This window comes from Scyliorhinus torazame, chromosome 3 (genome assembly GCF_047496885.1).
Source record: "Scyliorhinus torazame isolate Kashiwa2021f chromosome 3, sScyTor2.1, whole genome shotgun sequence".
In the NCBI taxonomy this organism is placed as follows: Eukaryota; Metazoa; Chordata; class Chondrichthyes; order Carcharhiniformes; family Scyliorhinidae; genus Scyliorhinus; species Scyliorhinus torazame.
The window spans coordinates 277,854,067-277,869,867 of record NC_092709.1 but is presented as its reverse complement, the minus strand read 5'-3'; positions in this window follow the sequence as shown (position 1 = coordinate 277,869,867).

Below are 15,801 nucleotides of genomic sequence, written 5' to 3'. Positions count from 1 at the left end.
TTCTCCGGAAACGGCGCGATGTCCGCCGACTGGCGCCCAAAACGGCGCAAATCAGGCAGGCATCGCGCCACCCAAAGGTGCGGAATGCTCCGCATCTTTGGGGGCCGAGCCCCAACATTGAGGGGCTAGGCCCGCGCTGGACGAATTTCCGCCCCGCCAGCTGGCGGAAAAGGCCTTTGGTGCCCTGCCAGCTGGCGCGGAAATGACATCTCCAGGCGGCGCATGCGCGGGAGCGTTAACGGCTGCTGACGGCATTCCCGCGCATGCGCAGTGGAGGGAGTCTCTTCCGCCTCCGCCATGGTGGAGACCGTGGCGGAGGCGGAAGGGAAAGAGTGCCCGCACGGCACAGGCCCGCCCGCGGATCGGTGGTCCCCGATCGCAGGCCAGGCAACCGGCGGGGGTGGGATTCACGCCAGCCCCCGGCGATTCTCCGACCCGGCGGGGGGTCGGAGAATTTCGCCCCAGATGTCACGACGGTACATGGGCTTAAGCATCTGATGGAAAGAAGGGTTGAACACAGTAATAACTGTGGTTGAATGATGTCCAGAGCGTGAGACAGAGTGGCGTGGTTAACTGTCTCATCACGTAAATGGACTTTGTGGTGGAAAGCTGAAATTAAAATGCAACTTCCCCTTCCCTATGCCATTGTTTGAGGAACCGGTTCATGAAAGGCCAACAACGTGGACTTGAATTTAACCAGCAGTGGTGAACAATGTGCCCAAACATGAACACGGGACTTTGAGAATGGACAGAGACTCACTTCCTCAACAATTGCACGCCCCCCCCCTCCCCCACCCACCCACATGAACAAAGCTCACAGAGTAAAATTCTATTGCTGAGATCAGCTAATTCAGCAAAAACAGACTGTTTATTAACCAACTGTAACTAGTTAACCCGGCTCTGAACAATAATTCACAAAACGCAATTAAAGACACAATTTATTAATGCAACTATAGTTTAGTTAATAATAAGAAGCGGAAGTCACACAAAGAGCACACAATTCAGTGAGGCAGCTCTGCTGGGGAAATAGGTGGATCTGCAATTGGAGGGGTCAGTAACTGGTAGGAGACGGTCGGATTGTTTCTTGGAGGGCTGGTAACTTTGGTGTCTGTTGACACAACAAATCCTGAAAACATTTGATGGTCTGTATGCCTGTAATTGTTAAAACTAGTTTCAGCCACATCCGGAGGGAAAACTATTCAGGGAGGTCTGGTTAACCAGGTTAATCTGGTGTTGTAAGACTTCTTACTGTATTCAGGGAGAATAATACTGATCATCATACAGTGGTTCTCTGAGTTAAAATGTATATATGTGTACAGTGGCTGCCGACAGCTTTGGCGTAAACTACGACAGCCCTCCTTAGTCAAACATCTTGTAGATATTCATTGTTAGATTAACTTGGTGAACACCTGTGGGACCAAGCACCAGCAGAGTTCAGCAATTTCAGGAAAGGAGAGAAGGAAAATTGCAAATGTCTAATCTAAAAGAATGGATCAAGATACCACTTTTTAAAATTCCATATGTCAAAACAGCTAGTCATGCAAACATATTTATGAATGGAAGTTTACAGTGACTATAACAAAATCACCCACATTAATTGGAAGTGCTCCATCGCATGGCCAAGGTGAGCACTATCAGATCCTGTCCATCTGGTATATGTGCATTTGGGTGTGGTATTGGTGGAGGGAAGGGGTTGGGGGGCAGGGCTAGTTTACTGACGGTGACTACAGATTTTGTTTTGTTTTGTCTTGCTGATGGGCTTGGTGGCCATATTGGGTGGGCTTGGTGCCTGTGCTCTCTGCAGTTGTTGGTTGAACCCTCCTGGTGGAAATAGCTGACTGGAACAAGGGGGACTGTGGCTGGGAGGCTCCCAGTTCGGTTGGTCACCTGGGATGTAAGGACCCAATGAAAAGGTCAAGGGCATTTTCTCGTCTTAAAAGTTTGAAAGCTGGGCAGCACGGCGGCGCAGTGATTAGCATTGCTGTCTCATGGCGCCAAGGTCCCAGGTTCGATCCTGGCTCTGGGTCACTGTGTGTGTGGAGTTTGGACATTCTCCCCGTGTTTGCGTGGGTTTCACCCCCACAACCCCGAGATGTGCAGGGTAGGTGAATTGGCCACGCTAAATTGCCCCTTAATTGGAAAAAATGAATTGGGTACTCTAAATCTATTTTTAAAAAGTTTGATTGCTGATGTGATGTTTTTTCAGACATTCATAAGGTTGCAGAAGAGGTGGGTGTTGTGATATTATACATGAAGGTAATGCAAGGGTTAATGAAATGATACAGACAGCCACTAGAGGGAGCTAGCCCCATAACTGTATAAGGGATGACGCTGAGCCTTGGGGGTGAGAAGGTGGAGAGATGAAGATAGAGAGAACGATAATAGTTCAATTTGGTTGTGAGTTAGATGTAGAGAAGAATAGTTGATGTGTTATGAATCAACTGTTTGTTTCTTAGGGATAAGTGTCGAACCCAGTTCAGTTAAGTAGTGTTAATGAAATAGCTTTGTTTGTCAACAAGACTCGTTGTTCTTTGGATCTACACTACGGATCAAACCATGAGGGTAAAGTAAAACAGAGAACAACACATGGTACCAGGAGTGCGTCCCTAAAAAATAGAATACAGGTAGATTAGAAAGAATAGCATAAACGGACGAGAAGATTGGAAGAAGCAATCAAGCCTCTACACCTAAAGAAAATCCAAGCAGAAAGACCTATTGGTGATTGGAGAGTCAACGGAGACCGGATCATCTCAACACAGATGGTAAACTATGTAAAAACTGGGTGTTCTTCAAACAGCAGTTTGAATTTTTTCTTAATGTTGCCACGCTTGAAAATGCCTCAGAACAAAGGAAATTTGCACTGCTCTTAAATTTGGCTGGACTGCCGGCTGAAAAGCTGTATCACTTATTCTATTTTGAGAATGAGGGTGAGAGTGGGTCAAGTATTTCACTTGGGTTTTGACGGTAGGGCCCGTGAGGGGGGGGGGGATTTTCATCAAGAAAAGGGTCAATATTCGGCTTCTAAGACCTTGGCGGATCCTAATGGCAGACATGTGATTGTTAGTGGGTACAGGGCAAGCACCTCGGTCGTCCTAGTTAATGTCTAGCTGCCAAATTTGGATGATATTTTTTTTTTAACAGGTTGCTAGTCTACGTTCTGAATTGAATTTGCATCAGCTAATCTTGTGGCGTGGCTTAAACTTCCATATCCGAGGTTGACACAATCCAGGCCCAAATTTCTGACTCCATCAGGTGTGGCAAAAACATTGTTGGTTTTCATGGAGCAGATCGGGGGCGGGGGGGAGCAGATGGGAGGGGGGGCGGGGGGGCAACAGATTCATGGTGTTTTGTGCACAGAGGGAATAAAGATTTTTCTTTCTTTTCCCATGCCCATCTGGTTTACTCATGTATTGACTTTTGTACCCTCCCTTTGGTATTTGGCGATTGTGATTTCTGATCATGCACCACATCATGTGGATTTGGTGCTAGAGACAGGTCCCTCCCAACGCCCACCATGGTGATTGGATATGGCGTTGTTGGCGGACAAAAGATTTTGTGGACACATGTCCTTCGCCATTTGGGAATATATTAAATTTAATAAAAGTGAGTCTATCTCACATTCTACGTTGTGGGAAGCCCTTAAGATGGTCATCAGGAGAGAGATGATTTCCTACAAAGCATACATGGAAAGGACTGTGAGTGTGGAGCGGCAGAGGTTGGTGGAGTCTATTATTGAGGTAGACCATCAGTACTCACTTGCCCCTATTCCCTGCAAGTAGGAAGAAGCTGCAGACACAATTTGCATTACTATCAACAGGTAAGGCGGTAGGCCAGCTGCGACATTCAAGAGAGGCATTTTTTATGAACACAGGGAGGCCAGTAGCCTTTTAGCATATTGGGGCAGGTGGCAGTTTGGTTTCCTCTCCACCTAATGGGCGATGCGGTTTTCATAGAATCCCCACAGTGCAGAAGGAGGCCATTTGGCCCATTGAGTCTGCACCAGCCCTCTGAAAGAGCACTCTACCTAGGCCACGCCTCCACCCTATCCCCGTAACCCAGTAACTCCACCTAACCTTTTGGAAACGAAGGGACAATTTTACATGGCCAATCCACCTAACCTGCACATCTTTGGACTTTGGACCCATCTCACTTTTGAATACAGGCACGTAATTACTCGGAAAAGTGCTCACATAGTGGTTAGCACTGCTATCTCGGCACCGAGGATCCAGGTTCGATCCCGGCCCCGGATCACTGTCCATGTGGAGTTTGCGCATTCTACCCGTGTCTGTGTATATATATATATATATTAAAAAGTGCTGATACCACAGTTGAAGACCTGCGTCCCAGAGATGATCTCGGAACACCAGACAGGCTTTATCAAGGGTCGGCAATTGTCGGCCAATATACATCAGCTGTTAAATATTGTCCTTTCCCCCTCAAATGCCTGAACCGGAGGTGATTGTATCCAGGGACGCTGGTCAAGCGTTTGGTGGAGTGGGGATACCTCTTTGAAATTCTCGGGAGGTTTGGTTTTGGGCAAAGGCTGATATCCTGAATTTGTTTGCTGAAGAAGGCTCCCACAGCTCGTGCTCGCACTAATGCCTTGAGCTCAGGTTATTTTCCACTGATTAGGGGTACGAGGCAGCGATGGCCATTGTCTTCACTTCTTTTTGCTTTAGCAATTGAACTGCTGGCCATCGCATTAAGATCTTCCAATATGTGGAAGGGGAGGGAGGGAGCATAGGGTGTCCTTGTACGCAGATGATCCGTTTCTTTATATTATGGACCCGGTTTCCATTATGGATGAGATAATGAATCTACTTCTCTGGGTATAATTTGAACTTGGACAAGAGCGAATATTTTCCAGTGAATCCCCCGGGGAGGGGAGCCAATCTTTTCGCCTTGCCAAATCTAGCCTTTGTTATCTGGGAATCCGCGTGGCCCATGACTGGGCCTCGCTCCATAAATTGAACTATGCTAGTCTGGTGAATGGGGTTAAATATGACTTGCAGAAGTTGGATAACATCCCCCTGTCCTTGGAGGGCAGGGTTCAGACTATTAAAATGAATGTGTTGCCAAGATTTTTATTCATTTTTCAATGTCTCTCCACTTTTTTACCCAAATCTTTCTTTGTCAGAGTTAACAAATTAGTGTCCCCTTCTATTTGGACGGGAAAGATCCCAAGGATAGACAGACAGGTAGTTTAGCTTCATCCAATTTGTTATTTTATTATTGGGCAGCCAATATTGAGGAAGTGCTGGGGTGGTTTATTGATCCGAGTGCCATATAGGGGCAAATGGAGACGGGTTTTTGTAGGGGCTCTCGTTTGGTTGCTTTAGTAACTCCCGCACTTCCGTTCTCTCCTGCAAGATTTTCTTAGAACCCGGTTGTTGTGTCCACACTGAGAATCTAAAATCCAGACAACATTTTAATTTTAGCTCCATGACGTTGTTGGCCCCTAGCTGCAGTAATCACCTCTTTGTGCCAGTGGACTTAGACTCGACGTTAAGGTCATGGAAGGTGAGGGGTTTGGAAAGGGTTAGGGACCTATTCATGGTGGGAAGGCCTGCCAACTTTGAGGAGCTGTCGCAAAAATTTCAACTCCCTGGGACCAATTTGTTTAGATATTTCCAGATTCGCTATTTTTTGAGGAAGGTTTTTTCTTCTTTTTCCTTGGCTCCACTGTCCTCCCTGTTGGAGAGGATTTTATCTTTGACTGCGTCTGATGGGGGGAGTATTTTGCGTATTTGCAGCCAGATTCTATCAGCAGAGTTGGCTACGTTGAATGAGGTGAAGATGAACTGGGAGGGTAAATTGGGTCCTATTCTGGATGAAGAGGTGTGGAGCGAGGCTCATTGCAGAGTCAACTCCCTGTCCTGTGCTCGGCTTAGTTTGATCAAGTTCAAGTGCTGCATGGGGCTCATCTGACCAAGACAAGGATGAGTTCTTTTCTGGCGTAGAGGATAGGCGTGAGCAGTGTTCTCTGGGGCCATCTAACCATACTTGTATGTTTTCGTCGTGTTCCAAGTTATTAAGCTTTTGGATCTCCTTCTTCAACACTATGTCAGAGATTCTTAATGTCGATCTGGAGTCTTGTCCGCTGATGACCATTTTCGGGGTATCACACTCGTTGTTGCTGCACACAAGGCTGAAGACAGATATCCTTTTCTTTGCCTCTGCTTGGTATGACATTGTACAAATGTACAGCATGTGAAGAGTTAATGTTATGTTAAGCCTAGCCACTAGAGGGAGCGAAGGGACAGTACTATGAATTGCTGGCTCTTGGGCTTGGGGAGGAGATTAGATTTGGAGCTGAAGAAGATAAGATAAGATTCATAGTGTATTGCAGAGTTAGTTAGGATATAATAGATATAGTTAGTGGATAGAGATAGTGTTAGTGAGTGTAGTTTAATTCTGACATGCATGTTTGCTATTCAGAATAAGTGCCAAACTCAAATTTAGTAGTGTTAATAAAATTAGTTTATTTCTTCAAAAGAGCTTTGTGTATCTTTCTGATCACTACGCCTTCCATCCTGGAAATTCCTCACAAAGATCACCACATGGTACCAGGTCACGTATTCCCGAAAAGCAAGCAGTAAGAAAGAATAAAAGATGTAAGCGCCCAGTTGAGGCCTTACTCATGTGTGCGGAACTTGGCTGTAAGTTTCTGCTCGGCGATTCTGCGTTGTCACACGTCCTGAAGGCTGCCTTGGAGAACACTTACCGAAGATCAGAGGTTGAATGCCCTTGACTGCTGAAGTGTTCCACGACTGGAAGGGAACATTCCTGCCTGGTGATTGTCACATGATGTCCGTTCATTCGTTGTTGCAGCGTCTGCATGGTCTCGCCAATGTACCACGCTTAGGGACATCTTTCCTGCAGCGTATGAGGTAGACAACATTGGCCGAGTCGCACGAGTGTGTACCGCGTTCCTGGTGGGTGGTGTTCTCACGTGTAATGGTGGTATCTATGTCGATGATCTGGCACGTCTTTCAGAGATTGCCATGGCAGGATTGTGTTGTCGCTGTTCTGAAGGCTGGGTAGTTTGCTGCAAACAATGCTTTGTTTGAGGTTGCGCGGTAGTTTCAACTGGGACCTTGGATTCATGTCGCATTACATTCACCCCCCATTATCTGGCCTGGGCTTGCGAAATCCTACCAACTGTTCTGGCTTGAGACAATTCACACCTCTTTAACCTGGGACTACCCCTCTCTCTGGACCAGTAAAGACTTAATTACCTGCAAATGCTCGCATTCAAAGTATCATCTTGCATCTTTGACTTTGTCTGTATGTATGTTTCTGGAACCTCTTCATTCACCTGAGGACGGAGCAGTGCTCCGAAAGCTAGTGATTTGAAACAAACCTGTTGGACTTTAACCTGCTGTTGTACGACTTCTTACTGTAACATTAAGAAGGTCTACAAGATGTAGGAAACCTCCAAATAGATTACATCTGTAAATCTCACATTAGCTCTATCATTGTTGACATGCTGTAGAATACTGCAAACAAGAATGACAGTAGAAATGGTCAAACGGAGAATCGCATTAGGTGCCCCGATGACCAATTCTCTGGGGGCTGAGCAACTCTGCGGCCCGGATACCCGAAGTCCCGACGGCATGGTTCTAACCATGTATAAAAATTTGGGAAGATGTCGTGCTGGCTGATGCAAAGGCTGGAGGAGGTAGGAGTTTGTGTGGGGGGAATGCGGGCTCCTGTAATGGCCACCAGCCGTGCTCTCTGTGGGGGGAGCATAACCAGGGTTCAGGGAGGGGAGGGGAAGGGCGGGGGACAGGCCGAGCAGTCGGGGAGCCCCCGACATGACAGGGCGGTGCCCACGCCACAGGCACCATTACGGTGGCCATCTTGCTGGCCACCCACTCCGGCCTCTGGATGAACGCAGGGCTACCGGGCGTATGAACAAGACGAGGAGGAGGAGGTGGTGGTGGTGCCAAGGAGGCGCCAAATGAGGCCCCACGTGTACCAGCACCGCATGTTCTTTCAGGAACTCCCGGACCGGGCATGCAGGAGGAGGCTGCGGATGAGTCGGGAAACCGTTGTCCATATCTGCCACATAATGGCACACCTGGCACTGCGCGGGATAGGGGGAGGACACCTGCTACCAGTGGCCGTCAAGGTAACAGTCGCCCTCAACCTCTACTCCACGGGGTCGTTCCAGTCGGCGAGTGGGAACCTGTCCAGCATCTCGCAGGCGTCGGTGCACAGGTGCATCCGCACCGAGATGGACGCCCTGTTAGCTCTGGCAGATCGGTACACCCAGTTCCCTGTAGACCCCACCCACCAGGATGCCCGGGCAGCGGGGTTTGCTGCTGTCGCCGGGATTCCCCAGGAACAGGGGGTCATCGATGGGGTGCTCGCTGCCCTGCGGGCACTGACGGATAACAGGCCGATGTTCACAAACAGGAAGGATTACCATTCCATGAACGTACAGGCGGTCTGTAACCACCAGATGAAGATCCTGGCCCGGTACCCAGGCGGTTTGCATGACTCGTTTATCTCGGCTCAATCATTCATCACAGACATGTTCGAGGGACCCCCCCCCCCCCCCCCCCCCCCCACCACCCCCCGCCGCCCCCCCCCCCCCCCACCCCCCTGGCTGCGGGGCTGGTTGCTGGGCGACAGGGGTTACCTGTTGCGCTCGTGGATGATGATTGAGGCCATGGAGCGACACGGAGAACCGCTACAATGATGCCCATTTTGCGACCAGGGGTGTGGTGAAAAGATGCTTTGGGGTGCTGAAGATGCGCTTCAGGAGCCTGGACTGCTCTGGAGGGGCCCTCCAGTACGAGGCAAGGAAGGTCGGCCTCATCGTTGTGGTCTGCTGCGTCCTCCCCAACATCGCGCAGCAGAGGGGTGATGGGCTGGAGGAGGATGAGGGGCAAGGGCAGGCTTCGTCAGATGAGGAGGAGGAGAGGGAGAGGGACAATGGGCGGGATGTGACGCTAGGCTTGCATGGGAGGCTGCGCGCACGGGACGCTTTGATCGATGCACGTTTCACCAACTAGGGGCGGTTGCTGGGCAGGGGCACGGACAACACATTACCGCACCCCCTCACAACCATCCACTCTCACCTCCCACACCTCCGAACAAACTCACCTCCCCCACCACCAAACACATTCACCTCCCACACCACCGAACCACCCGCATGCACACCACCCCTCCATTATATATATACCTGCGGCACAATGAGCTGGGGCACTGGTTTGCCAGTGACAGCAGGTCTGGTCCATGGGATGGAGGATGATGACATCTCCGAGCTCTGCATCGTTAGACAATGTCTGACTCCTGCCCACAGTAGCACCTTCCACCTGGGTGATCCCTGCATGCGAGCTGGCCGTCCATCACACGGTCCCGTCGGATCACTGGGGACAGGGTGATGGGGACATCCGGGGAGGTGGGGGGGGGGGGGGGGTTGCATGGCGCACATACTGGGCCTCACTCTTCCACCATCCCTCAGCCACAGTGGCCATCACTTATCGACCAACCCCCGCACCCATTGGACAGAGCGCATAGGCTTACATCGGTGAAAACATGTGTTTAATGTGTACAGGTATATACAGCCGGTGACATCTCCCCTATACGTAAACTGTGCCCTGCACCCGTGCCAACTTAACTTGTGTCTATCTTTCTGGCCTTGCGGGGCCTGTCACTACGCCTAGCTGGTTCCCCAGACGGTGCAGCAGGGGTGGAGGTGGACGGCTGTGACTCCTGCCCCGCGACAAGGTGGTGCACGTTTCCTGGGGCGGCATGGCCTGGATGTGGCCGGACCCTCCTCAGGTGTGCCAGCTGGTGTGCTGCCGCGCTGCTCTGCCCGCTGCACACCAGATGCACCAGGGGCGGTGGGGGTGGGGGGTGGGTGGGGGAGGCGGGCCCCAAGGTGTGGTGCTGTTCCAGAACCTCCCCTGCAGGAGACACCGCCACGTGCCCTGGCACCTCCTCATCCCTCGGCGTGCCCGATGGCCCCCGGGCTTCTCCATGGGAAGGGGGTGCGAGCGGGGAAAAACCCCGAGGCCCCCCTGTCACCTGGCGCCGCCAGTCCTGGAGGCCCGCTCTGGTATCGACCAAGGTCTGAACGTTAGTGGCCATGAAGTTCAGATAGTGGGCCATCCCTGTGACGCTGGCCATCACCTGGGCAATGGCGCCCATGCTCTCACCCATGCCCTGCTGAGACTGGGCCATGGCCTGTTGAGAATGGGCCACAATGCGGAGCGCCGCTGCATTCTGCAGCTGGCTCTGGCACATGGCTGCCTCTGAGTGGGCAGCCATGTCCTGGGCCATGGCCCCCGCCTGCCCTAGGCCTTGCATAACCTGACCCATGTCATAGTCAGAGTCATAGAATTTACAGTGCAGAAGGAGGCCATTCGGCCCATCGAGTCTGCACCGGCTCTTCAAAAGAGCAACCTACCCAAGCCCACACGCCCACCCTATCCCCATAACCCAGTACCCCACCCAACACTAAGGGCAATTTTGGACACTAAGGGCAATTTAGCATGGCCAATCATCTTTGTGATCACTATGCCTTCCATCCTGGAAACCCCTCACAATAATCACCACACTTGGGTGGGGGTCTCCTACTCAGCCCAGTGCCTTGGCCTGGTTGGGTGACCTCATGGAGTTCCTACATTTGCAGAAAGTCAAGTACACCATTAGGGGGGTCGCTAGGCGGGTTCTACCTAAGATGGCAGCCATTAATTTCCCTTTTTAAAGAGTTAGTCACCGTCAGTTGTCTCGAGGGCTTTTACCTTAAGGTTGGGGGGTTAAGATCAGGGGCGGGCAACTCCGGCGCGAAGGAGTGGCGTGAACCACTCTGGCGCGGGAATGCTCCGCACCTTCAGGGGCTAGACTGGTTCCGGAGTGGTTGAGCGGCACCAGCCGGCGCGGAAGGGGCTTGGCGCCACGCCAACCGGTGCCGAAGGGCCTCCGCCGACCAGCACGAGTTGGCGCATGCACAGGACCACCAGTGTGTGACAGTGTAATCCCCACGCAAGTGCAGGGGGTTCATCTCCGCGTTGGGCATCGCGTACTGTTACAGCGGCCGACGCGGAGGAATAGAGTGCCCACACGACACAGGCCCGCCCGCGGATCGGTGGGCTCCGATCGTGGACCAGGCCACCATGGGGGCACCCCGCAGGGCCAGATCCCCCGCGCCCCCCCGAGGACCCCGGAGGCCACACGCGGAGCCAGGTCCCGCCGGTAAGTACCTGTCTAACATATGCCGGCGGGACCGGCCGTAAACGGGCGGCCACTTGGCCCATCGCGGGCCGGAGAATCGCCAGGGTGGGGGGGGGGGGGGGGGTTGCTGCCGACGGCCCCCGATCGGCGCGGCGCGATTCCCCCCCGCCAAATCACCGGCACCAGAGAATTCGGCAGCCGGTGGGGGCGGGATTCACACCGGCCCCCGGCGATTCTCCGACCCGGCGGGGGTCTGTGTTCTTGAGTGTTGATTGTGTTCATTTTACATTATAACTTGAAGTATCTGTTTTATATCATATTATTATGTTACTTTGTTAAAATGGCAAAGTTTTCAATAATTTTTAAAAAACAAATAGGAAAAAGCTGGCACAACATTTTATCTCACCCAAGCATATGTAATGATTCCATGGGGAGAATGCTTTCAGGTGTGGGATATACAGCAATCATTTCTCTTTTTCATAGAATTTACAGTGCAGAAGGAGACTATGGGGCAAATTTTAAGATGTCTGTTTGGCATAAAAGAAGTATTAATGCCCTGGAAACAGCGTTGGGCTCACTTACTACCCTGTTTATGTTGCTGCTCTGGTCCAGTCCCTGCCATCTTGTGTAGGGTCCTGAAGTGGGTTGCCAGAGCCCCCATCCGTTTCAGCTGGGAAGCCACTGGGAATATACAAATCAGAATCTTACGTTGCACATAGAACGCCGACTGAAATTTTTGAAGTGCGCATTGTTGGAGCTTGACCATTTCTACTGTCATTAAGTAATCGAACCGCAGGTCCGAAAAGAAAATAGCCAACATTTATTTTTAATCATTATTTTTGTCGGATCAGGATGAGGAGACTGCTTCCCCTGAGCCTGCACAGAAGGCCGGGCCCGTTCTGGCCCTTGCATGGTGCACTTCAAGTTAAAACCATCCATTTTGGAATCAAACACTGAGATAAAGAAGTTGCATTTACCACATTCCCATTCCCCAAGCACTTTGCAGCCAACAAAGGTGTTGATGTAATGTAGTTACTGTTTTTATGCAGACAAACATGGCAACCAATTTGTGCACATCAAGGCCCCACAAACAGCAATGACATTAAAAACAAAAACTTGTATTTATTTTATCTTTGGAGTATCCAATCTTTTTTTTCTAACCTGCACATCTTTGGGTTGTGGGGGTGAGATCCACGCAGACACGGGGAGAATGTGCAAACTCCACATGGACAGTGACCCGGGGCTGGGATCAAACCCGGGTCCTCGGCATCGTGAGGCAGCAGTGTTAACCACTGTGCCACCTAGCCATCCTAGAGTGTGCATTTATTTCTTTTCTTACAAATTTAGAGTACCAATTATTTATTTTTTCCAATAAGAGGCAATTTAGTGTGGTCAATCCACCTAACCTGTATATCTTTGGGTTGTGGGGATGAAACCACGCAGACATGGGGAGAATGTGCAAACTCCACACGGCCAGTAATCCAGGGCTGGGATTTGAACCTGGGTCCTCAGCGCTGTAGGTAGCAGTGCTAACCACTGTGCCACATGTCTCCCTTACAGCTTGTATTTATAACGTGATGAGATGTCCCAAGGTGCATCATCGGGGACTTATAAAACAAAGAATGACACTGAGCTACTGTGGTAATACCAGGTATTGCAGTACCTGAGAGGTGGATGACCATTGGCTAGACCTAGGAATCTACCATTGGCTAACGTACATAGCTCCACCATGAGAGGCGGGGTATAAGAACCAATGCCATCCCAGCAGCCTTCACTTTCTGTATCGAAGCTGCTGGGTACAGTTCTAGCTGATTAAAGCCTATCAGTTATGACTCACCTTGTCTCGAGAGTAATTGATTGTGCATCAGCTACATAAGGATATTAGGACAAACAACCAAAGGTTTGGTCAAAGAGAAAGGTTTTAAGGAGTGTTATAATGACACGGAGGAGACTGACACAGTAAACGTAAGATAGATATATTTACAAGTATTTACAATGGTTTGCACAATGCAGCATCTCACTCCAAGTACAATTGTAGCTGGAAGGACTTATCTCACCCTGATCGGGGCCTGCTTTTAACCTTTACTCATAACGAGCCCCAGCTGGTAGGCCTCCACGTCCTACCTGGGGAGCTCATACTCCACGAGTCTCACAGGGAGATCAATGAGGTTTTCCCCCTGGTCCTTGTGGAGGTTACGACAGTTAATAAAGGAGGAAAACGAGGCAGAGAGGGAGGGTGTTCCAGAGCTTGGAACCTAGACATCTGAAGGCACAGCCACCAATGGGGAATCAATTCAAATTTGGGATACACAAGTTGCCAGATCTAGAGGAATCCAGATATCTGGGAGGATTGTGAGGTTGGACGCAAGATTACATAGACAGGGAGGTGTGAGGCCATTTGAAAACAAGGATGAGAATGATGAGATGATTTGATTTATGGTGTTGATTAAGAGATAGCAAAAACACAAGAATTTGGAGTAGGGGTAGGCCATTCAGCCCGTCAAGCCTGCTCTGCGATTTAATAAGATTTGATTGTGGCCTCAATTCCACCACCTCCGGCCATAACCCTTGACTCCCTCATCAATCAAAAATCTATCTAACTCTGCCTGGAATATATTCAAATAACCAAATATATTCAATGACACAGCCTGTGCTGCACACTGGAGATTAACAAAAAATTCAGTTCCTAATGATGTCAGCAGGATGCGACAAGCAAATGTAAAGAAAGACACAACCTGCTTTGGGCTGGTGATCTTGCTGTCTGCTCAGTAGAGCAGATTAAGATTAGGAATGGTCAGTCCTTGGTATTTTTGGGCAGGCAACCTGAGTGATTTTAACTGCGGACCTGCCCCGTTTCCACAGGGGCAGGGTCGGATTAAATCAGCTCATTTATTTTTGCATAGTCCTTGGGCGGTATTCTCCTCCCCCCCCCCCCCCCCCCCCCCGTTGGGTGGGAGAATCGCCGGGGCGCCGCGCGAATCACACCACGCCACCCGACCCCGGTACTTGATCCTCCCACCCCCCCCCTGGAACCAGCGCCGCGTGAATTGTGCCGGCCACTCGGAGAATCGCCGCAAACGGCGAGCGGCGATTCACCGGCCCGGATGGGCCGAGCGGCCACGCGTAAACGGTCTACTCCCGCCCCCACCGTCCACACCTGGTCGCTGCCGGCAGGTACTCGTCGCAAAGGCTTGGGGGGGCGGCCTGTGGGGGAGGGGAGGGGGGCTCCGTTCGCGGGCGGGGGCCTCCGGAGTGGCCTGGTACGCGATCGGGACCAACCGATCGGCGGGCCGGCCTCTCTGTCGGCAGGCTCCCTTTCTTCTGCCGGCGAGCCTGGATCCATCCGCCATGTTTGTGCGGGGCGGCCTGGGGGAGGACGGTCATCGTGCATGCGCTAGTTGGCGCCAGCCCAACTGCGCATGCGCAGGACCCAAGGCACGCTGTCTTTTACGCGGCGCCGGGGCTCTGACGCCGCGCCGAGGCCCTGCCCCCGTAAATCGCACGATGCCCCTGCTAGCCCCACGGAGGGGGGAGAATAGGGGTCTGAGAACGGGCGCCGACGCCGGAGTAAAACACTCCGGTTTTTACTCCGCCATCGGCACTTAGACTCCCACTGGGAGAATCCCGCCCCTTACATTTGTTTAGTTTGCTTTTCACCAGCAGATGGCAGCCTTGTCCTGTTAGAAGCCTCAAATCTATTACTCGTGAAACCAGCATTCAGAAGATATTTTTTAAAAGCAGTTTTCTCAGGAATCCTTCAATCAGCTGCAACTTTGGGAGAAGATTGGTGGAAACCCTGGAAAATCCATATACATGGGGTTTCAGCTGGTATGCCAAATTTACAATGGCTGATCAGAAGAATTCTTTTTTAAAATCTTTATTATTGTCACAAGTAGGCTTACATCAACACTGCAATGAAGTGACGGAAAATACCCTAGTCGCCACACTCACCCGGTGCCTATTCGGGTACACAGAGGGAGAATTCAGAATGTCCAATTCACCTAACAGCACGTCTTTCGGGACTTGTGGGAGGAAACTGGAGCACCCGGAGGAAACCCACGCAGACATGTGGAGAACGTGCAGACTCCACACAGACAGATCCAGGCCGGGAATCGAACCTGGGACCCTGGTGCTGTGAAGCAATAGTGCTAGCCGCTGTGCTACCATACACCCGCCTCCCACCACTCCACCCTGGCTCTCCACCCTCAACCTGACCCCACCTCCCAAGGAAATTCCCAGTGATGGGGTTTTGCTCTTCCAGATTGGCCATTATCCTAATTTGCGAACCTCATGTTTTCAAAGCCTGCCAATACTGGCCAACACGTTTCATTTGCCATTGTATTTGTTGCTTTTAATTTCTGAAGAAAATGGTGGACTTTGTATGAAGTATGCCAGAAAAGAACTCTTGTAATCATTTCTCACAATTTACTGTTTCTTTGTTTTCCAAGGTGACTGGTTTCGTTGTGTCATGCACTACTTCCTGACTGCAAGCACCTGATGAGCTACCTCAAATTCAAGCCACCTCTATGAGGGCAGTTAAGGATTGGATTCTGCACTCATCACTCAATGGGCAGCCAATCCCAATGGGTTAATCTGAGTCACTAGGAGACT